Below are 12299 nucleotides of genomic sequence, written 5' to 3'. Positions count from 1 at the left end.
AACCTTATGCTTATCTTTGAGAATTTTTCAGCATCCAAGAAAACCCAAATGGACAATGGTAGAGTGGTGATAATGAACATCCTGAGAGAGAAATTTGCTAAAAGTGGCTGTCATACACGAGAAAACCAACACCTTTAAAAGGGTCATGTCCGTGTCGTTGAGATAATTTGCATAACTGATTGTGAGAAAGGCTGGAAATGAAAGATTATTTTCTCTTACTGGAATCTGAATGATTCCAGTAAGAATCTAAATGATTCATCTAAATGAAAATGAAAAACCCCATAGAACAAAGTTTGTTTTTCTTGGAGCAGACAGCACTGAAAAATTATTTTTCAGATGGAAAAAATATACTTTTATGCACTATCTAAACATCTCCAAAATTGCTGTGCTCAATGAAACCATGGAAGATACAGAGAGCAGAACCTGACCTGGTCTCAGGGAGCAGAATGACTCTGAACAGCCTGGCCATACAGAATCCATTTTAACATTAATTTCTCATCTATAGGATGGGTAAGACCAAAGGTAAATGAGTGAATGCAGCAATCCCTACGGAACAGAAAGTTAACACACCAAACACAGGAGGGGGATAAATTATCTTTTTCCTTTGCAGTGCTGTAGTTTTGGTGAGCAGGCAGAACATTGTTAAAAGGAAATAGCCTTAGCGATACTTAATGCTGCCGTTCAGGGGCCACAGAGGCTGTGCAAACCTGGGCTGATAAAGCTCCTCATGTCTCTGACAGCCCTGCAGGCAGATAAGAAGCTTTATCTGTTCCAGAAGGGGCACTGGAGCACAGAGGACTGAGATGTGTCTGTGGTGTCCTGGCAGGGACCAGGGCCAGGAGTGACAATGCTCTCAGGTTTTGGTGTCCCTGTTCCCTCAGCTCAGAACTGCTGCCTGTGGCTGTGCCCAGCTCCCAGAGGAGCAGCAGGAGGTGTCCCCATGTGTATCCCCAGCTGTGTCCCCATGTGTGTCCCCATGTGTGTCCCCATGTGTGCCCCAGCTGTGCTGTTTCCTCAGCACTGGTCCCCACAGTGGTGCCCAGCTCGCAGAGGAGCAGCAGGAGGTGTCCCCAGGTGTGTCCCCACTGTGTCCCCAGTGTGTTGTTACCTCTGCTCCCGCTCCCCTCCGTCCTCCTGCCGCTGCTGGGGCTCCTGTGGGACAGGAGCTGAGGGCACCCGGTGACAACAGGAACTGGGGAGGTCCTCAAACCTCAGTGACACTGAGATCAGCTGCCTAAGGAAATCGTGCAATTTTGACTCAGAGGAATTTTTTTTTTTTTTTGCATTTTCAGATGTAATTTGTGTCAGGGCAGAACTCAGTGTTTCTGTGTCTGTCACATGTCCCAGCAAAGCACAGTGTTCTTTCCTGAGAACACTCTGCTGCTTGTTCCTTTCCACGTTGTTGAGCTGATTTCAACAGGCCTTGTACCTGACTACCTGGGGCTGGGTTTTTGATTGTCCTTGTGTCGATTTTATGCATGTGAGAAGTGATTTCCACTGATAGCTAAACAGTCTGGAGTGCAAATGCCTGCCTGGAACTGGTTCTAAAATGCCATTTTGTATGCAGTGATGGTACCTTGAAGCAAATAGCCACTGTGAAGACTAAACAATCTGGAGTGCAAATGTCTGCCTGAAAACTGATTGGAAAATGACATTTTCTACTTGGGTTTGTACCTTTGAATGAACAGATGCTTGAGCAGTATCTTAAGCAAACCTGCTACTTTAAAAATATCAGTGTGGTGAGAGCACTCGTGCTGCATTTGGTGCTGCTCAGTTCTTGGTGTTGATGCTGCAGCAGTGTATAAACACAGGTGAGTACATAATTCAGCACTTTCCATTTGGGCTCCTCATATTTTCTTTCCAGGGAAAAGGAGAATTAATTCTAATCTGAAATAGCTTTGTGATTTGAGCTTCAAGTTTCTGGTATGCCTGGGGAAAATTTATTAATGACTTATTTTCCTGCCTGTTCAACTCACCAAAAAGTTTTTCTTGGATAATGCAAAATACAGCTTGACCTCATGGGGGAATGGAGTTCTCAGCTGAGACAGATTTCTCATTTGGAAATGAAGAAATTTGACTATAAAAGACCTGTAAATACTTGCTTTGTATACATTAAATGTTTATTGCCTTGGTGGAAAGCAGGCAGCCAAATTGTGCTCCAAGTCTTTCTGTTATCTCAGACATAGAACTGGGAAGAAAATGAGGGAGGCAAGACCTGGTTTGGTGGGTTTTTTCAAATTTTCCCTTATTTTTATCCTCCTTTTTTTTTCTTTTCTTTTTCTTTTCAAAGAAGCAAAGCCACTGTCCAAGTCAGTGACTGACAACTTCTGCCCTAAAGATGGATGAGCAGCAAAAATGAATCTACCCAAGGGTCCTCCCAGAGATCCTGACAGCTGAGTTTCTTTCTTGTCAATCTGGTAATTGAGAAGCAAATTAAGTATATGTTAATGTTTCAGTTACTGGACTGTTCATGGACCTTAAGGAAGGACTATTTTTGGACTAGATAAATTAATAATTCTTGAATACTTCTGTTGTTGAGATGACAGTACACTCTTGAACTGAGGGCTGTTTGCTGTGGATGGCATATGTGATGGAGGTAAAACAATGCTTTGGAGTCATTAAAATGAGCAGTGACAGAACAGAATTTCTTCTCATCAAACTGGTGATGCAGCTAATTGTTGTTTTAGGGCATGACTGTTTTTCTGTGACCATCCTTGTATGTCCAGCAAGAAATCCCATCTTGGTAAATCTGCTGACCTTCTGCCCAGAAGAGAAACAGGTGAAGGTCTGTCAGAGCCACACTCAGTCTGAGTAAGTCTTTAACAATCTTCCTCATTTCCCACTCTCAGCAGGCAGATCTGTCTCCTGCCAGGTGCAGAATCCCTGGCTTTGCTCATGGTTCATGATAATGTTAGCTGTCACCACAGAAGCTGTAGAGACACTTGGGAGCTGGTGAGAACCAGTTTGGAATGGGACACATACAAAGCACGAAGCACTGAAATGTTCTGGTGCTGCTTGAGGGTTCTGACGCTTTCTCCTATAGTCACATAATGCTTTACTTTCCCTGAAGTATTCCCAAAATGGATTAGAGTCCTTTAAATAAGTGGTATTGTCCAGTCTTCCCATGCATAAAGACTTTTACTTCATGTACAAATTTGTCAGTCCAAAATATAACGAGGGATAAAATGTGTTTAAGCACAGTGCCCAGTATAAACACAGCTGCTGAAATATTTGTGATTAAATTATTAAACCAATTTTTGATTTTGTTTCATAGCAAATAAAAATATCACCATAAACAGAAAATTTTGGCTTTCCCATAGTTGTTGACAGCATTAATCCCATGGAGTTTAAGGTCCCTACTCTGCTGTAGCTTTTTACAGCCTCTGGTCCCTGGGAGCAGGTTTATGAGGGCTGAGTGAGGAGCAGGGGTGTTCTGGTGTTTAGGGAATGTGCTCAAACCCACAGGCAGAGTTTGGGGGTTGGCACAGAATATTCTCACCTCATCATCACTGTCACACAGATTCTGTGCTCTCTGGTTTAGAGCATTCCATTTATTACAGTCACAAATCCCACAATACCTGTGACTGGTATGATTTATTTACTTGGCAGATGTTGCAGGGGTGAAACAAACAATCAAATGACAGAAAATTTGCTCTTGGCCACATGTCTTGTGGTGACAGTTGTCAAATGCTTTTGCAGCCAGAGCCATTGTGGGGGTTAACTCTGGGTTAAGTGCAGCCCTTCTGCTCTGAAGTGAGCTGATAAGATGGGTGGGATCACCCTGCATGCATAGTTTGGAACTGCAGACATTTCCCTCTCTAAATTCCTTGTCCAAGATAAAGAGGAAGATACCTGCCATCTGGATTAATTATTGATAAAGACAGATGTTGAAAATAGTGATGAAGTGCCAGTGTTGTAGACAGGCAAAGAACTTATTCCCTTCCTTGTATCCAAAAGCAAATCCCAGGGATGATCAGGTGTGCTCCCCCTGGGCAGGGGCTCTCTCTCAGTTTCAGTCACATATTTACCTGGCTGTAGATCCAGCTTTTTTTCTTGCTTTGTCTGAGCCAATTTCCTTTTGCTTATGCCAGACTGAGGTGGCTCAGTGGGACAGAGAGAGGTGCAGGAGTTTCCCTGATCCCCTCATCCCCAGCACCCCCACTCCGATGCTGTTTGATTTTGGGGGAGCAGGAGGACAAGAGAATCCTCCAAAAAATATTTGCTCATTCCAGTGCAGAAGTGGAATAGTTTGGGCATCTTGGAGGTGTTTATGATCATTGAAAGGATTTCTCCAGCCTCTCTGACCAGGAGCTTTGCTGCCTGCAATAAATGGTGTGCACCTTTCAGACTGGGCCTGTTTCGGTGCTTCCCCTGGTTAGCTCAGCTCTACAGAGCTTGGCTGAAGCTGCCACTGGGTGTTCCAGAGTTTGGCCAAGCTGAAGGAATACAAGGATAATACAAGAAAAATGTGTTGAAGAGCATTCTCCACTTCCCCTTGGCTTCCACATAAATCCTTAATATCAGACAGGCCTCCTAGCACAAAGGTCCAGCTGAGCCCCCCTCATTAAGGAAAAGTCCCTGTCCTCTGAGGAACCACTTGCAATAAATATGATTTTTTTAAAATGTACAATGTAGCTGTGTTTACAGCAGATAAGATTTTTTTTCTCCATGTTTTTCTTTAACAACAAAAGTTTAGGAGCAAAAGTACCTGTGTGGAACATGAGCATCGTGCCCAGGTCACAGTAACTGATATTTACTGCCCTGCTAGTAATCTGCAGCAGAGAAACCCTGCTTAGTTGCCTGTGTGTGCTCATTCCTTTGTCCAGAGTGTTCTCTGGGGTAGCTGAATTCATTAGTATTTCCTCTGAAAATTAATGTTGTGGCAGATAAAGAAAGCATGCACATATACATAAATCTCTTGTTTTCTCTCTGGGCAAGAGACTAAAAAAACAGGGTGTGTCTGGATAGATTTTGTTTAGTGTTCTGTATTTTTCTCCCTTTTTAGAACGTCTCATTCAAATGTCAGTTCATTCTTCTCTATTTCCTGCCCTTATCCAACAGACTTGTAGACCAGGCTTAATTAACTTTAAGACCTTTTATGTCCATCCCTATAGTTGCAGTCCTTTCCTGGAACACTTCCATTGTATTATGTGCTGTGAGATGATGCAAATTATATTATTACTGCTCTTGTGAATTTACCATGAGTCTTCCACTAGTTTTAGTTACAGCTTAGCTCTTCAGGAAAATTCCATCTTTAAATCAAAATAGAACTAGGGCAGCAAATTTCCTCCTTAATGTGCTGATAAAGGAAAGCTGGAGAGCCTGAAAATACAGTCCCTAGACATAGGGAAGCTTAAAAAAATGAGGAAAGCTGTTGTAAGTTGTGTGACTTTCTTCTGTGTGGATTTGTTCCTATGTGGGAGTGGTTGTGATTTAACAAAGATATTTCTTAAGCTGTGGTGGAACTTTTTTTTCTCTTCAGAGGCTGTGTAAGTGGAACATTTATTTCTGCCACAGCTCACGTTTTAATCACAGGCACTGAAAACCCATTCTGGTGTGAATAAACCCTTTCTCTTAATCTGAAGAAGCTGCAGGTCAGTCCATATTTGGCTGCTGATGCAGCTCATCACTTCACAGCAGGAAAATGAGAAAATATATTCCACAGAGAATGCGTCCCTTTCTTCCTGTTTGTGAGTGAAGTCATGTCCAAGTGTAACTCAGCAACTCAGTATCTGTTCTAATTCTAAACTTTTACCAAAGCTGCTGCTGGCAGGTCCAGGGTACAAAGCAAAGAGTTTGTTAAGTGGTGCTGTAGAGGATGGAGCTCTGTGAAAGTTCTGTCCCTGTGGAACACATGTCTGTCTTTGTAGAATGAACCCACTGCAAAAAGCATTCCAGCTCTCCTGCTCTGCTTTCTGCCCTCCCTTCTTAATTTGTGTGCTGGGTAAGTGTCTGGAGTGCCCTGACCATCTGAGTGATACTAAAATGTGCAATCATTGTTTATGTTTTAATGAGAGCCTAAACCCCTAAATTAACAATATACACAAACTCATTGTAGCTTTGGGTTCCTAGAGGAGGTATAGAAAACTCTGATACATTATGATTAATATTGATTGCTTGGCCTAATCCTAACATACAATCACAGAATTGTTAAAGTTGGAAAAGGCCTTTAAGATCATCAAGTCATGGGTCAACTGATTCTCTTGCAGACAGACCATTTATATCTGAAAGATAATGACAGCAAAAGCCAGAAAGAGAATGCAAATCCCTTCTGAATTCAGGTCTAGGGTTGAAGGTAGAGGCAGGGACTATCCCACAACAGAATGGAGAAGCCAACCTAAAGCTCTGTGCTAATGGAGATCCTGCTGATGGAGCTGAGCCCATCACCATTCCCATCAATGGCAGGATTTCCTATCATCTGCAGGACAGCAGCACCAGGCTCTTGGTCTCCTCCAGCCAAATGCTGTATAGCAGGCTTTGTGCTTCTTGAGGATTCCCAGAGCACAGATTCACAGCAGATAGCATCGTTAAAGGAAGGGGAACAGGAAGACTGGGGCTACCAGAGCATGGCTTAGAAACATGGACAAAGGCAGCAGAAGGAATTTGGCGGAAGTGGAATTTCCCTTCCCACTGTCATGCACAATGAGGTCAAGGGCCCTGTGTGCTGCATGAACCCACCTTGTCCCTGCTGAGCTCTGCCAAGTGTCAGGGGCACGCTCCAGGTGCTGCTGGTGGGGCTGGGAGGGACAGTGCTGCAGGGAAATGGGCAAAGGCAGAGGTGGCACTGCTGTTTGTGGCTTTGTAACAGATGTGTGACACAAACAGAGGCCTCTGCTCCTCAAGCTGTGGCAGAGGAGGCTGGGGAAATGTCAGGAACAGGAAGGTCTTAGTGACAACTGGGACAATAAAAGTGACCTCTTTGGGTTTCAGAAATGAGGAATTGAAAACATTTTTGCCTTTTTGTCTACCTCTAACTATGATGGTGCTCTGTAAGTCCTTGCATTTCAGGTAGCAATCTTGGGGCAGAAGAGCACTCTTTTCTCTCTCCTGCTCTTTGGGAAGGTACCTGTGCCATTTCCCTAGTTTGTGCAGGTAACCATGCTTGCATGTCTCTAAAATATCAGTTATTTTTCACTATAACTTCTGGATTTCTGTGGATGATACTTGATAAAGCTTTCAAATGCAGCTGCTAATCTATTGTAAGAGTTTTGCTGTCTGTCTCACACAAAAATACTTGTCTGGAGAAAAGTCTTCCAGAGTGTCTGTTCAGCTCTTGACTCTGGTTTACAGATTAGAAACCTTTGCAGGGGTATTCTCAGAGCACCAAAACTGAAGTGTAGGCAGTGCCATGGAGGGAGAGGTTGCCCTTGTGCCCTTCTCCTGTCTTTGCCAGCCCTGGAAATCCCAGGTCTTCAGCTGCTCCAGGTCCTGGGAATGTCCTAATTAGCACCTGGGAGGGCCCCAGATCTCCCTGCCTGCCCAACAGATGTGGACAGCAGCAAATGCACAGATCAGAGCCATGGCACAAACAACTTCCTTTCAGGAGATGGCAGAACTTAGCATATTCAGCAAAAGCTTGCATTCAAAAACCAGCCAGTTCCATTCTTATTGACAGATCTGAAATTCAGATGCAGGTGAGTGAAAATCAAATGAAAGGGGCTAATTTGTATTCCTGCATTGCAGAACTGCAAACAGGTTCTTCACAATTTTTTATTAATTTTTCACATTCCAAGGCCAGCCTCACTGCAGAATTCAGGAGGTGCAGTGGTGTGATGAAGAATTCATTCTGTGCAGGTCTCTGGGGCAGCTCAGAGCCCTGGGGATGGTTGGAGCCCTAGGAAAGGGGCACAGCACAGGGCACAGGGAGCTGTGGCACAGCCAGAGATGTGGCAGGAGCCCAGGGCTCAGCAGGGAGAGCCAGACTTTGGCACTCTTGAACTGGGAGGGGATAAAAGCCCAGGGGTTCCTTGGCGGGGATCCCTCCTGGGAGGCACCAGCTCGGGCTGTTCTATGTTTTGGGAATAAATGGCTTTATGGAATGAGATGTCTGAGACTCTGCCATGGGAGACCTGGGCTGGAACTGGGAAGGAATCCTGGTGTGACAGAGGGTGTGTGTAGGGAGCCAAGTGGGACCTGTTGGGTCCTGGAGCTGGAAGGGGCTCCAGCCCCAGCAGGGGCAGTCTGGGGTGGGAGTGGGGCTGCCCAAGTCCCTCCTGGATGGCTGGACAGGGGAGTTTCCTGAACTGGTGTGCCTCCATTTCTAAACCATGCCTTCATTTTGCACAGGGTTATTTCCCAGCATGTCTTGGTGGGACCCCTGGGTTTGCAGGGACTCTGTGCCTGGGCTGGGGCCAGGCTCTGGTGCAGGATCCCTGGAAATTCCTTAGCAGCACAGCTGGTGACTCCTGGCCATGACAGTGACACCAGAGTGTTTGTTTTCTGTGTTTGCTACACCTGCATGGCCCCTAGCAGAGCAGAGCCCTGAAGGGAAGCCCACAAAAAACCTTCTATCATGGCTCAAAAGAGTCCAGCTCTGGGCTCACCAAGCTCTGCTCTCCTGCAGCTCTCCAAGGCCTGTGTGGGCACTGTTCTGGTGGCTGTGGGCTGGGCACCTCTCTGTCCCAGCAAATCTCCAGTCTGCACCAATAATCCCTGTCTGCTGTGCTCCGGGGAGGAAGGGCAACCTCTCACACCAGTGCTAGACTCTGAGGGGTTTTCAGTTTGTTAACTCACAAGGATAACAAGGGAAACCCATTTGTAAAAAAAAAAAAAAAAAAAAAAAAAAAAAAAAAAAAAAAAAAAAAAAAAATTTCATGCCCAACAAATTTCTCACAAAGGGAAACTCTTATTTTCTTCTTGGCACTAACATCAGAATGTCTGAATTAAACTTGTAGAATCTGAGCAAAACCTGGAATTATGATGAAAATACAATGAGGATTCCTTACAGAAAGCTCAGCTGCCAGAAATAATCAGTTATCTTGATTCTGTGAACCTCTGCTCTTTTAGAAAACAAAAAGTATTTTCTGGCCTGATTTGAGTCTGTAGTTCTGTAGACACATACCCAGAAAAGAAAAGGGAGTTTTATGAAAGTTTTTCTATTTTGAATTTGAAATATTAATTGAAGGAATTGATTTATGGAGGGACAGTGAAGTCCTTTGTTCCATAATTCCTGTAAATCAGAGCGGTTTCTGAACCATGCCCTGTGATTTTTACCTCTATCCTGTTTTCAGAGCAGGATGTGAGGCAAAGCTGGCAGCAGAGCTGTTAACTCTGCCCTGCCTCTGTGCCCCACATACTGCAAGCTGCATGTTGCTCAGGGACATCCTCTTCTTCCAGGACTCAATTTCAGTGTTAACATTTGTTTTTAAAATGTTCCAAGAACTATTTTATGGTCTTCTGTTAAAGAGCAAAGCTTTGGGAAATGTTTCCTGTTGCACTGCAGTGCAGGTGTAGCAGTCTGAAAAATAACCCAGGTTTGTGTCTTTGTGGGCAAATTAGGAATGATTTTTTGGATTGAGTTTATCCTTTGCTTTCAAATTAATTTGTTTTATTACTTGTAAATTCACATTCTTCTCTCTAGCATACTGTACTATTCTAAGGCTTTCCTATGCTAAATGCATCCTGTGTCCTTTTCTCCCATGGGTCACCCTTTATTTAAGGATAAAAAGTAACTCCTGGAGATACCAGAGATAAATTTCAAGTCAGCATTTCTGTGATTTGTTTCTGGTATGTGCGTTGTTGTTACCAGGCACACATTAACCTAAGATGAGAAGCTTTTGTAAATCATTGGAGCATCCTTGCTTTTGTCTAATATATTTTCCTGCATGAACATCTATAATACTGTGTGCTTTTACAAATGCTGATCTAATGATTTATATTCACAGGAGGCAGGGAAACGTTGATTAACTATACTTTTGTTAACTGCAGAAACAGCCAACTTGGATGTTTTTGGGAGCTAAGAATGGAAGAAATTATCTCACAGAAATTAATCTTCTTCCATATCTTTTTTCCTTGCATTTCTTTCCTTCCTTTATCTTTATTACAGTGTGACAGCCAGCACGGTGAGGTGCTGTGCACACTGACAGTCCCACTATTGCAGAATAGATTTCTTACAGAAAAAACACTATCAGCTCATCTCTTATGCATAAATGCTTTGTCTCTGCAAGCTGCACATCGAGTTAGTTCAGGGACCTGCTACACCTGCTCTAACAAGCAGACAAGATAAAAGCCTTTTCAAACAACTTTTTGTGTCAAGCCACTGCTCATAAAATAACCCATCAGAAAAAAGATGGGTCTTTTTGAACCACTGAGATCAAGAAAACTCTGGAGTAAGAATTATTGGTCTTTTAGAACAGGGTCTGTGAAACCTGGCACTCCAGAGTTATGGTGTTAAAGTACGTGGGACTCTTTAAACTTGGGAATTAGGAGACCAAATCACTGACCTGAGTTTGTATAAACTCCCCTCTCAGTTTTAAACAGATATGCCAGAGCTGGCCAGTGCACACGGTGGCTGTCGCCTCTTGGCCCTGGGCACAGAAAGGCCACCCACCTTACAGACAGACCCCAAATCCACCCCACTTCAATAAAACATTTGCATCAAATCCCAGCCCAGTGCACCTCTGCTCACTGCAAACAGTCCTGGAGCTGCACCTGTCCACAGCAGGAGGGAAATCCCTTCCTAAAGGCTTTACAGGTCCAATTGGCAGCATAATCTCCACCTTTTTTCCATTGTGGATGAACGTCGACAACACAATCTAAATATTACAAAGCAATACTCAAAAAAACCATGAAATGCTTCTCTTTTTTTTTTTTTTTTTTTTTTTTTTTTAATAATCTGGGATTGTTATGGTATAGCCCAACAAAGCCAGAGATTTTCCTCTTCCAGTGTCCATTGTAAACAGCTCTGCCATTTGTACTTAACTTGGTGCGGGTGCCATCAGTGTAAGGCCCAAAGGATTTGGTGGATAGTATAAAATTCACAGCCCATTTGCTAGTATTTCTTAACTTATTTAAGACATTAGAAAATAATTTGGAGGTAAAAAACCCTTTGAAATGAACTTCATGGCTGAAGAACAGAAAATAACATTTGTCTCTTACCCGAGTCTGAGGCGGTGGAGCTTCGGTGTGGTACCAAATCAGGCAAACTAAACCAAACAGTATCCCAAAATGTTAAGCAAAATACAAAAAAACGAAGATCAAATAGAAAAATCCACTTCTCTTTTCGTTAAGCAACACTGGGAGTGTTCAGCTCTCCAGTCTCCAAGGTTTTCCAGCTGGGAGTCAGCCTTTCCCATCCTGCATCCCGGCATCCTGTTATTGTTCCAAGTCTTAGTAATGCAGTGAGAAAAGGGAGTGGAGGAAACAAGATAAACTTAGCCTTATTATTGCTGTATCTACTTATTTGTTGCTGACTCCTAATGAGGGAACTGAATAAAAGGAAACTGGCTCTGAGAGAAACACCAGAGTTGGTCTGTTATTTGGTATTGTTTTAGAGAGAGTTTTAGGAGCTAGCAAATTTCTGAGAGGAACTTTTGGTGTCTGATACTTGATCAGCACAGACTATGCCTGCTTTGCACAAACAGGACTTTCAAAGCAGTTTGGAAGTGTCCTACCTATAAGAATTTTTATACCTGGAAACCAAAAAGGTAGAGCCTTCCTGTTAATGAGACTGGGTTCCTGCTAAGCTCTGCCAGTGCTGGGTGTAAAGATGAAATTTCACGGTATTTTTCATGGGTAAAGTGAAGACCTGAGGAGCAAGGCAGTGTAGGCAGGCCTTTCAGAAGGGGAAAATGTTCATAGCATCTTGATTATGGTGAGTTCTATGTCTGGAGACCACTCAGGGCACTCAGAAGGGGAAGCTTCAGTGTTAAACTGAACACAAGGGTGTAGCCCTTGGCATTGTGCACTACAAATGAAAGAGGATTTTTTTAATTAAATAATGCAGAAGAAAACTGAGAAGTGTGGGGTTTACTCAAAACACACTCTTTGAAACCACTTATAATAAATGTAGGCATATGTTCAATGTATCTTAAGTATGACTTTAATAATTTTAATTATTGAATTAAATTTGTAATATTATTCCACAGTTAAACACTCTCTTGCCCCTATTTGTCATTACAGTCCAGCACAGGTGGTGGGATTGATTTCCTGCCTTGCCAGAAGGGTGAGGTTGGTCAGATTGTTTCACTTTTTCACAGTGTACAGCAGTGAAGATGAATGGCTTCTGAAGGAATTTGTTACATTAATTATTAGAAAAAAAAGGAGACATTTTTCTGTCTTGTGTAAGGAGCTCAGAGAGT

General features: G+C 43.2%; 1 protein-coding gene across 1 annotated transcript in view; it reads right to left on the bottom strand.

Moving 5' to 3' along the window:
- The window catches only part of CDH5 (cadherin 5), a 28269-nt gene extending 17064 nt beyond the window's left edge, over nucleotides 1–11205 (bottom strand). The window contains exon 1 of the mRNA XM_053987676.1: nucleotides 11098–11205. The gene's annotated coding sequence lies outside the window, so the exon portion shown is untranslated. The remainder of the gene's footprint in view (nucleotides 1–11097) is intronic.
- Nucleotides 11206–12299: the final 1094 nt, after the last annotated feature.

This window comes from Vidua macroura, chromosome 11 (assembly GCF_024509145.1).
Source record: "Vidua macroura isolate BioBank_ID:100142 chromosome 11, ASM2450914v1, whole genome shotgun sequence".
Taxonomy (NCBI): domain Eukaryota; kingdom Metazoa; phylum Chordata; class Aves; order Passeriformes; family Viduidae; genus Vidua; species Vidua macroura.
This window is presented reverse-complemented; position numbering and strand designations above follow the sequence as displayed.